Source organism: Megascapheus bottae, chromosome 12 (assembly GCF_031878675.1).
Source record: "Megascapheus bottae isolate mThoBot1 chromosome 12, mThoBot2.hap1, whole genome shotgun sequence".
In the NCBI taxonomy this organism is placed as follows: Eukaryota; Metazoa; Chordata; class Mammalia; order Rodentia; family Geomyidae; genus Megascapheus; species Megascapheus bottae.
The window spans coordinates 10,065,185-10,081,044 of NC_143520.1; the positions used below are offsets into that span (position 1 = coordinate 10,065,185).

The 15,860-nt window shown below is 39.5% G+C and overlaps 1 protein-coding gene and 1 long non-coding RNA gene across 3 annotated transcripts in view; one reads left to right on the top strand and one right to left on the bottom strand.

Annotated features, from left to right (window-relative positions):
• Positions 1-15,860, bottom strand: part of LOC150056198 (cell division cycle-associated protein 7-like) — a 196,897-nt gene that overhangs the window by 56,000 nt on the left and 125,037 nt on the right. The window lies entirely within an intron of this gene.
• On the top strand, positions 228-6,592 carry LOC150056199 (uncharacterized). Of its 2 annotated transcripts, none has more exons than XR_016537249.1 (3): positions 228-345; positions 2,163-2,304; positions 6,497-6,592. It is a non-coding gene; the product is annotated as an uncharacterized LOC150056199 (long non-coding RNA). The 2 variants fall into 2 exon arrangements; XR_016537248.1 differs by lacking the exon at positions 6,497-6,592 and adding an exon at positions 3,642-3,739.

The following is a 15,860-nucleotide window of genomic DNA, read 5'->3' on the forward strand; positions in this document are numbered from 1 at the left end:
TCAAATGAAAAACCAGCTCCTGTCTAGTATCAGTCAAATGAGTCACTGAGAATGAACAAATCTCTCAGTATTTCTTTGTTTCGAAGCCACTGCTACCCCGGCAACATGGGCCTTGAAGTAATAGGTCAGGCTAATGACTGGTGTCATGATTGTTACCTTAGTCAAAAGCATAAACAAAAGACTTAACTGTGTGAGAATGCCAGGACTTCCTCTGCTTTGCTCCAGTCTCAACGCTCTAGTCTCAAAGCTCTGGTACCTCCATGGTATCACGCTCCAAAACAGGGCCTCCTGACTGCCAGAGGAGCTCATCGTTAAGATGAGACTGACGGGAGGAAAGCCACACTGGTAGGGTGCTTACTGTTCTCTGGGCATGTGGTTAGTAACTTATGTCATGTTACTTGATTTTCATAATAACCCTGAACTTCAGGTCTACTTTCTCTTTGGATAAATGAGAAAATTAAGGCCGAGACACATGAAGGTGCTTTGCTGGGATTTCATGGCAGCAAAGTAGTGGGAGATGATCAGGATAGTGTGTCACTCCTGACTCTGAAGCTGGAGGAGAAACCAATGGTGAAGGCAGCTGGAAGGGGCAGCTAGGCTAGCTCATAGTTCTGCCAGGCTGCACAATAGGATGAGCCATTGACAACAGGTAGGAGCGGGAAAGATTTCACCAATCCAACTAAAACAACCCAAGAAGTCGGGAGTTCTCCCTGCAGGGATTGCTTCCCTGTTCATCAAAGTCCAACTTGAAGCAACTGATTCAAAATTAGGGTTATATAGACCTTTTATTTTTTTTAACTCTTTTCCTCTTATCTGCCAGAAAACCTTTTGCCTGAACCATAAAACAAGGCAGTTATGAGAGCAATAAAACCATAATCAAGGGAGTTATAAGACAAAAGAGCATTATCTAGTTCATTAAAAGATATGTACTGCTTGCTACAAAATTGAGTAACCAAGAAAAAGAATAGTTTTCACCTACAGCTGTGACTCCATTTGCCAATAGCTTGACATAACTCTTAGGGATTTTCAGAGTCTCCTCGATGTCATTGTTGCCTAGTTAGAAAAATGCAACCCAGCATTGAAATATAAGAATATCTTACTGTAAATGAATCTAAAAACAACCTTGGATAGCTGAAAAGGATTTCCAAAAACACAATAATAATTAAATCATCATTTAAAGTAACAATTGCATACAGTCAAGAACTGAACACAAGGTTTTCCTATCACAGTTGCTTCTGGCTCACAAGGATGACATAATTGCAGCGACCAGACAGTGAAACTGGGGTCTCTGGCTTGAAAACCACCCACTTTTCCAGGATGTATTAGAAATGTGAATGTTGGGTTTGAACGGTTCAATAGTGACTTTCACTGTGAACAGCTTGCAACCCTGACAGGTAGGTACAAATCAAAAATAGACAGCTCTAGAGTCTAAGAGATCCCATAGGGGCTCAAAGGTCTTTGTTCCAAAACCACCTCAGCACCGGCAGTGCAAAATGTCTCTGTTGTTCAATCAATTGACTCAAGATATTGATGATTCCTATTGAAACAAAAACATATGAAAAAGGTTATATGTTGGGGGAGTCTATGGGGGTAGGGTGGAAGATCACAAGTTTAAATGATCACTCCTGGTTTCTATTGTCTCTGCTTCACAACTCTAACCAAGTTATGCCACCTTTCTGAATTTCAGTTCTTTAGTCACAGCTGGGTTGCTATATTGTGTGATGATTAAATGAAATAACATGAATACATTTCCTGACATTATGTCAGCATTGAATTAGGAGCTCAAAAAGGAGTGATTATTATTATTTCTGATATGTTGTCAACACAACTCCATTTTGTTTACTAGATTAGCTGGCTTGTCATCCAGAAGTAATGGGAAGTAATGGGACAGAGGACAAGGAAAGGCAGCTTTGATGGACAGCCAGGTGCAGTGATCTAGACCAGGATCCTGCCTGAGTAGAAGGCTGGGTCATACTATCTTCCTTGGATAGGAAGGAGATCCAGGACTCTGAGATCAGAGAATAACCAGTGTTGAAAAAAAGAAAGTGTAGTTAAGAGATAGCATAAAAATGACCCATTGTAGGAAAACAAATATGAAGACTAAATACCTTCTTTCTTTCATAGATGGGTTATATAACAACACTTCTCTTCTATTTCAACAGATACCAATAAAGAAGAACTATCAGATATCTGGAGGCACAGTGGATATTACAAGTGACTGACAGCAAGAAAGCCTTATCAAGTTTAAGGCAACTGAATCTGAGAGAGAAACCGAATCTCAGTAATTTGACTGAGATCACACAGGTAAGCAAGTGATGAGGTGGGTTCAAATTTGAACCAAAGCAGACTCTCTTGCTACAGAACAGAATGCATGTACTAGTCAGCCTTGCCTCCCTAGAACGAACACCTGAGCTAATCACAAACAAAGGCTTGTTTTGTTTTAGCTTGTGGTTGGTTGACCAGTTGTTTTGGCCCTGTGGTAAGGCAGCACATCATGGTATATGTTGGAGCAAAACAGATAACCTCATGGCCAAGGAGTGAAAAAGTGATGAAGAAAGAGACTGGGGTCCTTTGAGGGCATGCTCCCAAAGACCTACAGACCTCCCACTAGGCCATGCCTTTTAAAGTCCCCACAACTTCCCAATAGCTCCAAGCTGAAACTAGGTCTGAACTATGCTTTTCCCCTCACTGTTTTTTTTTTCCTGGTATTGGCTAACCAAAGCAAAAACTAGGAAGTGGCTAAGAAACACTAAAAAGTACTAGGAATTGTCATCTTTCCAAATCAATATGAAAGGCAATTATTACAAATAGCTCAAGTTCTCCTGATGACTTCCTTTGCAAGGCATTAATAGAAAAGATAAAAATATTGTCTCTATAAATTCTAATATTGCCAGTCTTCCTTCCAGCCCTGTACAAGGCTACTTACCGACTGTGTAGTTCTGTGGAATTTCTATTATCTGAATGAGCTCCCCTGTCTTGTTTCAGATGCAAAACCAGAAAGATGGGTTTGGTCATACTTAATTTTCATTTTGTAACTAGATTCCTGTTTAAGAGGGTATGCATTGCTGGAAAATGTGTTTTGAGGCACCTTCCTAGGAATGTCAACTAATGCACAAGACAAAAACCCAGCTTAGCAGCAGAGTTAGGCACTGGAAATGATTTTGGGTAGGGAAAAAGAGTGACCTGAAACTTCCCATTAGATAAAAAGTTTGTGCCAGGTGCTGGTTGTTAACACCTATAATCCCCACTACTGAGGAGGCTGAGATCTGAGACTCACAGTTCGAAGCCAGTCTAGGTAGAAAATTCTGTGAGTCTTATCTCCAATAAACTACACAAAAAAGCCAATGGCTCTAGTGGTAGAGCACTCAGATATAAAGAAGCTCAGATATAAAACCCAGGCCCAGAGTTCAAGACCCAGGACTGGAAAAAAAAAGGTTTGCTTTTCCATACAAATTTGCAAGTGGATTTTTGTTGTGGGAGAAGAGGCATTTTACATTTGAAATTGCTGAAAAATAGAAAGTTCTAGTGGATGCCAAGATGTGTACATTTTTTCTGGACAGATATAGAAATATTTGGATAATTTTAGGAGCAAGTATGTGGTAAATAGAGGATGGGAAAGTAATCTGACTCAACTGCTTCAGGATGGCCAATTATGGGAACATCGCTTTCTCTCATTTTGGAGCTAAGATTACTGGACAACTGAAACGAAGTTTTACCCTGGGAAGAAAAAATTCTCAACAACACTTATTGCTAAGTATCTCTTTGTAAAAATCACTATTAAATGTTTTGTGAGCCGTTTAGAATTCTTTGGAATTCCAAGTTAGTACAAGTTACCCCAAACATAAACACCCTTTCTCCATTCTTAAAAGATAGGGAGAGAGAGAAGGAAAGAGAGAGAGAGACAGAGAGAGATGGGGGAGACAGTGAGAGGAAGAGAGAGGAAGAGATAAAGAGAAAGAGAAAAAGAGAGAAGAGACGAAGAGATAGAGAAAGTGAGAGAAAGAAGAGAGAATACAAGTGAAGAAAATTTTAAAAATCAAAGCCAGGACCTGGTGACTCATGCTTGTAATAAGATCTACTCAGGAGGCTGAGATCTGATCTGAAGACCAAGGTTCAAAGACAGCCAGGGCAAGAAAATCCATGAGATTCTTGTCTTTTTAATTTCTTAGGTCCAAGACTAAGATTCACACTGGGTACCTGGTGCTTTTACTCATTGGCTGGTACTCTACCAAATGAGCCATGCCTTTTGCCCCACTGTAGAGACTTTTATCTACCATTTACTCTCAAAACAAGCTGGAAGTGGAGCTGTGCCTCAAGTGGTAGAGGACTAGCCTTGAGGAAAAAAAAAAAAAGCTCAGGGACAGCACCTAAGCCCCAAGTTCAAGCCCCATGACTAGCATGAAAAGAAACAAAACAGAAAAAATTCAAAATAGCAGTACATTTTCCAACTAGGAAAAAAAATAATAGTTGGGCAATTCAGGGACTTTCTCTATATATGCATTTTTCCTCTACCTAAATTTATTTGGAACTATCATCAGAGTAGGAAAACCTTTTTTTTTTTCTTTTTTAATGTGGTATTGAGGAATCAAACCCATGCTTCATGTATGCGAGGTACTTTACCACTAGGCCATGCTCTAGGCACTTGACTGATTATTGTTTTTTTGGTTGGTCATGGGACTTGAACTCTTGGCCTGGGCGTGGTCCCTGAGCTCTTCAGCGTAAGTCTACTGACATACCCCTTGAGCCACAGAGCCACTTCCAGAGTAGGTAAATTTTTTTTCATATATTTTTATTGTAATTAATAGAAGGGTTACATTATATTCACCAGATAGAAGGTACATTACTTCCCAAATACCCTTTCTCATGTCATGGTTCCCCCCCTCCCCTCCCCCTGCTCATCTTGATTTCCCCCTTTCCCTATCCAATTTCAAATAGCCAATTAAGCATATATAAAATATATCAGATAACAGGTGAAATATTGTAACAATATGAGATAACCAAGGGATAGCAAAAGAGATGAGAGATAACATAGTACATTAAGGACAACAATCACTTATTATATGGCTTTTATTTCTATATTCTGGAGGTCCTTTCATTTAGCGTCATACTATACAGCCTTACGTATCTAGATTTTGTTCTATTGTGAATCTCTGCTAGGAGAGCCCAAGGTTTCTACTGATTATGACAAATGAGGGAAACCATTGAGTTCCTTTGAGTCTGGCTTACTTCACTTAATATGATTTTTTCTAAGTCTTTCCATTTCCTTACAAATGGGGCAATACAGTTCTTTCTGACAGCAGCATAGAATTCCATTGTGTATAAATACCACATCTTGTTGATCCACTCATCAACTGAGGGACATCTGGGTTGGTTCCATATCTTTGCTATGGTAAATAGTGCTGCAGTGAGCATCGTTGTGCTAGTGGATTTAGTATGTCTTTGTTTCTGGAAGATTGGGTAAATACCAAGTAGTGGAACAGAGTAAGTAAATCTTAAAACAAAAATTGCAAGTCCAAAATAATTTATGAGGGTCAGGAGTTTGGCCTAGTGATAGAAAAAGCCAGAAATGGTGCTGTGGCTCAAATGGTAGAGCTCCAGCCTTGAGAAAGTCCAAGAACAGTGGTCAGGCCCTGAGTTCAAGCCCTGGGACTGGGAAAAAAAAATTATGATACTTAAGGAGGCAACAGTTAGCCAAATTAGGCTTTCAGGCTTTTACAGTTCATCTTTACCTGAAGGTTAAAGACATTAAGAAAATGTATTATGCTCTCCTATTGAGACATAATTTTCAGATAATAATATGAACAAACTTTTAAATATAGTCTGCTGAGTTTTGATGAAAAAAATATATACCAATATAAATGAAACAAATAAGATGAGCTGGTGGTACATGCCGGTAAGCCTGTAATATCAGCACAAGGGAAGAAGAGGCAGGAGGATTTTGAATTGAGAACTAGCTTGAGTTATGCAAGGAGGCTTTTGATTAGAAAACAAAACTGAAAACCAACCAACCAACAAACAAAAAGAAGCTATTTCCAGAAATTTGCCCTCCCCACCCTCCACATGCCCTTTCCAGGCAAGTACCCTATATAAACAGCAATTCTTTCCTTTCTTTTTGCTTTTTCCCCCCTTTTTTTGTGTGTGCTAGTGCTAGGGCTTGAACTCAGTGCCTCACCGTCTCCTTGAGCTTTCTTGATCAAAGTTGATACTCTGCCGCTTGAGCCATGGCTTCACGTCTGGCTTAGTGCTGTTCAGTTGAAGAGTTTCTCAGATTTTTCTATCCAGGCTGGTTTCATACTATGATCCTCAGATCTCAGTCTCCAGGGTAGCTAGGATTATAGGCATGAACCACCAGAATCTGGCTACAGGTTGTGATTTGTCACCACAAATTAAACTCTATAGAATCACTGCAGTATGTCTAAAACTTTTGAGATCTAACTGTGTTATTTAACTCTCCTAATCTTACCCTGCTTTAGAGACCACTGTTTCCATCTTACAGATGAGGACACTGAGGCTCAGAAATGGGAATGGTCTGTGGCAAGGTCATTTATCTTCCAAGGACAGGAATTCAAGTTCTTCATGTGACAACTCCAGTATAAAGACATTCATTTTCAAAATCAACACTCACTTCTCTTCTCTTATAAATGGATATAAAAGCAAATCACCTGAGAAGGCTCAAGGTTCAAGGGAAAAGGCTGAAACTGAAAAATATTGTAAAATACACAATAGAGTGACCAGAAGAAACTTTTTTTTTTTTTAAGGCTCCAGAGTGGGCAGAGCAAGGTAATAGTCATCTCAAGCCACTCAGTGTTGCGAAGTCTAAGAAGTAATGCCAGATAAAAAAAAAGACGGGATGAAAATATTGGGTCCTGCTGGTAAGACAGTAGGGCAACACTGAGGAACCATGACCCAGGCCTGGGAAGGCTCCTTTGCATGTCACCACGGCGTTATTATGTAGCTCAGCTGCAGCAACCTGCTGGGTTAAAGGCAGGAGAGGAGAGCGGCCCCTGGTAGCACCTGGGTTATTTATCATTAAGTATAACCCCGCTATACTACATTTTATTATGTTGTCTTTAAAAGGCAACGAATACAAGTATGGTTAATTTGCCTCTCTCCTTTATCTATACAGTGTCATGACCCACCACGGCTTTGTCCCATGAGATTTGTTTTTCAACCCTAAAGAAATCCACAAGAAACTCTCCCTAAAAAAAAAAAAAATTCCATTAATAACCTCTTTCAGTGCGGTATAGGTTGCAGGGTCTGGAACTAAGAATGTTTTAATCTCTTCAGCAAAACAATGTCTCATAATGATGTACGGGACTATTGCTGTACTCATGAAGAATCATACATAATTCAGCACCTTTCACTTTGGCAACACTGTGATATCCTCATTAGCCGTGGCTCACAGTGTCTGTCAGATGGTGTCCATGCGAACGCAGGCATTATATTGTCTTTGAGATGCGCAGCTGCTTCCATGACACTGCCAGTATATAAAAACATGACGCCAGTTTGTTTTATTTAGTGCTAAACCTTCCAGTTTGTAAAAACAAGGCTGACACAGAGCCTGACATGAGGCAGTGAAAATAATTAGCTCTCATTTTCTCAGCCTCCTATTTCCTTCTCCCTGCTGCGTTCTCTTTCCACTAAACCACCACATGTCAGTCGAAATGGGAGGCAATTAGTGGGCTCATTTCAGTCCCCACAACTGTGCTGAAAAGAAAGTATTTATGATGGCACAATGAACAGCTGAAAGATTAAATAACATTTGCCTTTTGAAAAGAAAATGACTTCTAGCTAAATGGGCAATTTTTGATTATTCTCAAACAAGCTTAGAGTAGTTGGTTTTTTTTTAAAATACAAGAAAGGAAAATGAGTCATTTTTAGGTGAAAGAATCAAATAAAACTTGACACAGTAATGCAAATAACTGATGTTTTATTGCAAAATATGTAAATGTGTTATACCCTTAACAATGGCTTAGGTCTAAGGTCAGGGCAGATTGGTGCCAAGTAGACACCAGTAGAGATAAGGGTGTTGGAGTGTCTTTTGGGGGGCTGCTATTGGAGTCATCTATGAAAAAGAGACTTTAGGGATGATGTTAAAAAAATGAAACAAACCAAGTTATGTATTCCCTACTTGATGAGCTAATATCATTTGGATCTTGGGTGACATATATTTGAAATTAGAAGGCACTAGGTACTTGTTTTTGTTTTTGTTTTTTTAAAAAGAATAGTAAGTCTTAAGTCTTGCTGGGTTGTTTTTTATTTGTGGGTCATGGGGCTTGAACTCTGGGCCTGGGTACCATCCTTGAGCTCTTCAGGTCAAGGCTACCACCCTGTCAAGTCTTACTGTCGATTTTTGAGTAATTAAGAATCTATTCTGTCTCACACTAGGCTTCTTAACCAATATAGAAGGAAACCTGGCTTACCTAAATGTTGCTTCATTTGTTGTTATTGTTGGACAAAGTATAAAAAATATCTCTTCTATTTGCTAGGCTGTTTTTCTCTTACTTGCTATGACTGTAGGTTGGTTGTAAAAAAGACAATCTCATGGAATTATATGCTGCTGTCAGAAAGAACTATATTGCCCCATTTGTAAGGAAATGGAAAGACTTAGAAAAAATCATATTAAGTGAAGTAACAGTCTCAAAGGAACATAGGCCCAATAGTCTCCTTCATTTGTCATAATCAGTAGAAACCTTGGGCTCTCCTAGCAGAGATTTACAATAGAACAAAATCTAGAGACATTAGGCCAAACAGTATGACATTAAATGTAAGGACCTCCAAGATAAAGAAACAAAAGCCATATAATGAGTGACTGTTGTCCTTAATGTACTATGTTATCGCTCATCTCTTTTGCCATCCCTTGGCTATCTCAATATTTCACCTTGTTATCTAATATATTTTATATGTGCTTAATTGATTATTTGAAATTGGATAGGGAAGGGGGGAAATCAAGATAAGCAGGGGGAGGGTGGGAGGAAAATGGGGACCATGTCTGAGAAAGGGTATCAATGTTTGTAAAGTTATGCACCTTCTATCTGGTGAATATAATGAACCCTTCTATTAATCACAATAAAAATTATTAAAAATATAATTCCTGACTTAGTGGGTAGGTTGTTTATCAGTTGGGCTAGTCTATATTTAAATATGGAGGTCTAGATTCATATGGTGATCATACAGCCTTGACTTCCTTCCTAACAATGCTTTTACTTGTATTTTAAATAATTGGTCCAGTTTTGAGGTGATGTTTCTTAAGAACAAATGTTTGGTCATGACTGAGGGCTTCCCTCTAAAGTCCTTCCAGTGGTCCTCATTCTTAGGAGCCTGTTCTAACAGCCTCTGCCCTTGTCAACCACTTAGGATGGTCTTGACACTTTTCCAAAGATAAGCACCAATTTCAATTTTGCTTCTCTGTCTCTGTTGAGTTTAACTTTTCACAAACTTAAATCCCACTATTTGACTGCTATGTGCTGGTCAGTATGAGGCAGTATGACACTATAAAATAATGAGGACTCAAGAGGACTGAAGCTAAAAATGAATCCAGAATACTGGAGCTAATGCCTTTGAATATTTGTAATTTGGATGAACCTACATTTCTTCATAGATGTCTTATTGGTTTTTCTATTTTTGTTTTGTTTTGTTTTGTTTTGCCAGTCCTGGGCTTGAGCTCAGGATCTGAGCACTGTCTGGGCTTTCTCAAGGCTAGAGCTCTACCTCTTGAGCCTCCGTACCACTTCCCACTTTTTTTCTATGTATGTGTTACTGAGGAGTTGAACTCCAGTCTTCGTGCATGCTAAGCAAGCACTCTACCACTAGGCCAAATTCCCGCCCCCCTGATAATTTTTTTTCTTTTTTTGCCAGTCCTGGGCTTTAGCTCAGGGCCTGAGTTCTGTCCTTGGACTTTCCTCAAGGCTAGAGCTCTACCACTTGAGCCTCAGCACCACTTCTGGCTTTTTTCAATGTATGTGGTACTAAGGAATTGAACCCAGGTCTTTGTGCATGCTAGGCAAGCACTCAACCACTAAGCCAAATTCCTGGCCCCCCCTTGATAATTTTTAAAAGGAATTCATCATCTTGATTAAGAAGACTACTAGCAACCCAATAGTATATCAATGCCAGTTCTCCTGAGCAGAATGCTTAAAGTTCTTCCCAACCTCAAGTTCAGTGTTATCAGAGCCTCAATGTCTGAACCTCAAGGTCAGTGACTTCAGAATCTCAAGGTTAGTGAGGTCAGAGTGGTGACTTGAAATCAGCATGGTAGGAATATTTGCATCCTGGACATCTGCATTTGCTGAAAATCAGGTTATTTTCTTCAGATTCTAGGCATGCTTTGGCAGGCTGGCATGCACACATAACTGTCATTCTGTGAGCAGACATGCAGCTCACACCTTTTACCTCAATCAGGTCTGTGCAGCTTTATGGACAGCTATCTAACTGATTCAACAAAGCTCAGTGCCACATTCTTTCATTAGAATCCAGTAGTAAGTTATACAATTGTAAGAGCTTGAGCTGTATTTGCTTCTCTGCTATCAATTAAAACTTGGGGCTCATGCCTTATCCTAGCTATTTAGGAAACTGAGATCGGAAGGCCACAGCTCAAAGCCAGCCTGGGAAAGAACATCTGTGACAGACTCTTATCTCCAATTAACATCTTCTCTTTCACAAAACAATAGCAGCAACAAAAACTGGGTGGTGCTGTAGCTCAAGTGGTAAGGGATAGCTTTGAGCTAAACAGTTCAGAGATAGCACCCAAGGTCCGAGTTCAAGCCACAGACTGGCAGCCATCAAACAAAGAAAACCCACCTTGGGTTTCTTATGAAAGTGTGATTGATAGGCAAAAAGCTGAACATGGTGTTAATAACTTGATCCTGTACAGATAAGTAACATTCATAAAATTATCACTTCATCCTGTCGTGATCTTACCTACCACCTCCTAAGGTTTTCTCTGCTGTCTTACCAGCATCATGGTAAGAAGATTTAACATAAGATCTGCCCTAAGGACACATGATCTTGCTAACTATAGGCGCTATGGTGCCAGCAGACTTCTAGTATTTACTACTTATGTTGTATAACCAAAACTTTGTACCCTTGAACTGAGAACTGTTTCCTCTACCAACTTTTGTATTCCTTAGACCCCCAATCACTGCAAGTTTATATACTCGGCCATACAAAGACATGTCTGTGTCCATTCTGACACCCTCCCCTAAGTTGATCAGTGGAAATGAAATTCCTTTTGCTGAATTTTTAATAAATTCAACCTATATCAAAGCAGAGAAAAGCTTTGCTTTTTAGCTCTTCTGAAATTTTTACCAAAAAAAAAAGGTATCGGCTTTATACTTTCTTACAAAATCCTTTTCTTTGTGCCCTGTTATTTTATTCATGTTTATCTATCCATTTACAAAAATTACACAATAGGGGGAAAAAGGCCTATTTGACAGTTTTTGATATTTATAGTGCTTTGAGAAAGGGCCTGGAGATTCAATTAAGTTTATTAAATGCAACATTTTACAAGCAATCTAATAAAGACCTGAGCACAATGCAAGTAAGAAGCATTTGTTAAAAAAAAAAAGGAGCACTTAAAAAAAAAAGAAATAAAACCTATAGATGAAATGACAAAAGAAGTAGAATTATTGACTGAATTTCTCTTGGTGGTTGTTGGAAAAGTAGCCTGGGGTTACCAAGGCCAAGGCTGGCCTGAGGAAGGGGAGAAGGGCAATAAGGAGAAGTCCTCTAGACACCACCATCTGCTTGGAGGGGCTTTGCCAGCTGGCTTCCCCCTCTTTAAACTACTCCTCTTCTTAGAAAAGGAAAGTAGGCATGATGGCTACGTGAAAGTTTGAGTCTAGAAGTGCATCCAGGTCAGGGGTCCATGGGAGAGTGTTGGGAAGGTGCTGTGGACTTTTCCTCTAGTCTGTCACCTTATCTATGGCAAGTGGTCAGACCCACAGGGACCCAGCTCCATTAGATTTTACTTCTCACTGAGGAAAGGGAAAAAAGGGTCTGGATGGACCGAAGCTGGTCGTTCAGCACTCATGAGAAATGGATGAGTCCTGAGTAGTTTTCTTCCTCATTCTGCTTTTGATTTGTACCACACAAAATCTCAGAAAGATCTTGGTGAGAAAACTGCTAGGTGACTTAATCGTTTCTCCCTTAGCAAGTTGAGAATCAACATTCCTGACTGGTGAGCTGATGAAAGCTATAATAATAAACTCTATGCACCTGAATATTTTAATAATAAAAAAGAGTACTTGCTACCTGGAGAGGGCTTGAAGCTGCCTGATTTTCTAGAAGCGGCTTTCTGGTTTTTGGGTTCATTTGTTGAGGCAGGGTTTCACTATGTATTCTGATCCTCTTGCCTCAACTTCCTAAGTGCTGGGACTATAGGTATGCATACTTACATCTGACATTTTCTTATTTATTAATACTAATATTAACATTATTATTATGTGTGTGTGTGTGTGTGTGTGTGTGTGTGTGTGTGTTAGTCCTGGTGCATGAACTCAGGGCCTGGGTGCTGTCCCTGAGTTTTTTGCTCAAGGCTAGTGCTCTGCCACTTGAGCTATAGCTCCATTTATGATTTTTTTGTAGTTTATTGGAGATAAGAGTCCCATGAACTTTCCTGCCTGAACTGGCATCAAGCTGTGATCCTCAGATCTCAATCTCTTGAGTAGCTAGGATTACAGGCATGAGCCACTAAGGACCAGCTTGTTTGTTTTTTCAAACAGTCTCACTTCTTGCTCAGGTTAGTCTCAAACCACCATCTTCATCTGGCCTCTCATATAACTGATTCTCCTACCTCAGCCTGGTGACTGTGGCAATTACGTCCCCAAGCTGCTTTTCTTTTATGCCCAAGTTAAAGACTACCACACGAAACATAAGGCATTTTCCATATAAAATAGAAATTGTAGAACTATTACTGTAAACTGACTCAAACTCAACTGATTACCAGTGCATCTATTTTAAGGTGCACTCAACAATGGCAGTTTCCAGAAGGAGGCTGTGTGACACAATAGTTAAGACGGTTGACTAGACCCATTCCTTTCCAGATAGGCACTCTGGGCAGAGTTTCACCTGTGCTCTTGAGGTTCATCGGAGAGAAGTACAGGAATGGTGGTTTTCACCATGCTGAGTTATAATGGTGGCATAAAAAAATATTCGCCCCAGGGTCTGCTAGAAGTATGAGGGCAAAGACAATTATCCAGGCATTTCCTGTTCTCATAGGAGAAACATTCAAATCAAAAAGGATCCACTTTCTGCCAATTTGATTACCATAACTTCTAGACTGTCTTAATATACAGTGTTATTTAAATGGATAATTAACGTTACTCTTTAGAAACTGGTTAAATAGAGTTAAACCTACTTCCACTTATTAGTTGAAATTTCTCATGAAGCCCTTGGCTCAATCATGATTTTTCTCCCTGCTGGTTGGTTGTTTCACAAAAGGTAACAAAAAAGGGCATTTTGTTTGGGGGAGAAGTGAATGTTTACGGTGTGCATGAGGTCAGTTCTGGAGCACTCTCTCTGTAAGGACTAGTATCTCAGACAAGGTGTCACTGCAGTGACATTTGCCTCTGGCAGCAGAGGACTTTCCAACCTTTTGCAAACCAGCCTCATTCTGTGCCATAAACCATCTGGTTGTAAGATGAAAGCTAAGAAAAAGAATTTAAACAGGATCCATCCTCCCTTTGTCTGCCTCCCTTCCTCCCTCTCTTCTTTCCTTCCTTCCTTCCTTCCCTCCTTTCTTCCTCTCACAGCTGGAATTCTACCAGTTGAACCATGACTCCTGTTCTATTTTTTTTTCCCTGCTTGTTCATGGGAGACACTAGGCTTGTGGATTTGTTTGTTCAGGGTGCCTTCAAACTTTGATCACCAGATATCAACTTCCTAAGTAGCTAGTATTCTAGACATGAGCTACAGTCTCTAGGTAAACTGTATTCTTAGAACAAAAGGTTGATCTTAAAACAAAAAAGGTTCTTCCTCTTCATATTTGTGTCTTTGTGTTGTCATATTTTCATTGTTCTGTTTTAGTAGACTTAAAGTTATGGACCTGACATAGTGCTTCTAATGGGTAGTTGACTGGTGGGCCTCCTCAGAGGTAAAGAGGAAAAGTACCCGCCATCTTCTGAAAGTCACTGTCATATACCATGCCCAGTGGTTCCCAGTAGAACACACCTTCCATTTTACTTGCAATCAAGCAAATGACTCTGATCTGCAAACTCTTAGGTTTGGGGAGAATTTCCAAAGCTTCAACTACATGTAAGACTTGCTTTATCTGTAAGGCTTGTTAGGCTTATCTTAGTCATAGGTGGAGTGGGCATAAGACTTCACCTGTTCTGTGAAGATGGGCTCATGAGGACTGAGTTAACTGGGATTTTGAGGGAGTCCTTGAGTGTGGTAATTTGTGTATGCATGTATGTGTATATACTACATTTAAGTGTCAAAGTAACATGCAAAACACTTTTATGTCCAAGTATTTTATAATGCTTCCATATTTCCTGGTATAACTGGGGAGATTAGAAATGGCCAGTGATCTATTACAATATTGTTTTGCTTAAGTTTACATATGGATTAGCAGGTATCAGGGCTAACACATGTTCAAAACACAAAGAGAGAAATAAAGACATCGTGTCTGGCCTAGTGATGTTCTCATTGCCCCCTCTCACCTTCCCCAGCCGATGACACCCTTTCTCTTGTTATCTATTTCCTAATCAGTGATGACAATATTGTTCCTTCTGCATCTCATGCAGAAAGGAATCAATGGGATGATATTTGTAAAATCCTTCACACCTTTACGAGGAAGTATTCTCTAAACATAAACTTGAAACATTATCTTTAGACAGTTGGTTTGTAATTGGCTATCAACCACTTCAAGCTCCAATTCAATGTTCATTCCTTCTAAAAAGCTTTTCCTGATTAATGTGTCACTGCTTTATGCCTTTAATATTGGTTATATTCCTTAATATTGCTTTCCCATAAGATAGTTTACTTCTGATCTGTCATAACACCACCTATCTAGAAACCTTAGGTCCCATCCTGGTTCTTCCTTCTTACTCATCCCATTTTCTGCTAGTGACAAATCTTAACAGTTCTATTTCAGTAGATTCTATGACCTGTGGCACAGTGGCACAGGAATCTGTTTGCTTTTTCTAATCCCAGGTCTGGGTTGGCTTTGAACTGCCATCCTCAGATCTTAGCTTCTTGAGTTGCTAGGATTACAGGTGTGAGCCACCAGCACCCAGCTTCAATTTTTAGTTTAAGCATTACTTCTACCCAGAAGACTTCAATTGTGTACATCCACACAGTAATGTTCAGGCACTGGACAACACACATCTTTCTGCACTTTAACCGTTCATCCATTTCTCCCAATGAGCTCCTTGCAAGCCCAAACTGTACTTGTTGACTCTGTCTTCTGAGAATCTGGTATATAGCCATGAACTTAGTAAGTGCTCAGCAATTGTCTGCTGGAAGAATGGATGAAATTATTCTTTCAGCTAGGTGACCCATGACAGGAAAATCCCAAAAGTGTGGGAACTTTAGGCTTGTGCAAAACAGATCTGTGCCTGAAGAAGTATATATAATTATATTGAAAATTGATTATTGTGTTTGGTCTCAAATATTATCAATAGCTTCTGATTTTTTAAAACCAATGGATAGTAAAAGACATGATAAATTAAACAAGACTCCAAACTTTCACACAGTGAGAGGATCACAAGGGCTCAATAGCTATGTGCATAACCGCATATAAAATGATGCTTATCAAAATGAACTGCAAGAAATGGGAATATATTTTACTTTCCATGTATTTTTTGTTTTTCTCCTTTTGCTGCTGTTTTTGTTTTCTGTACCTTTTGTCTTGTATGTAA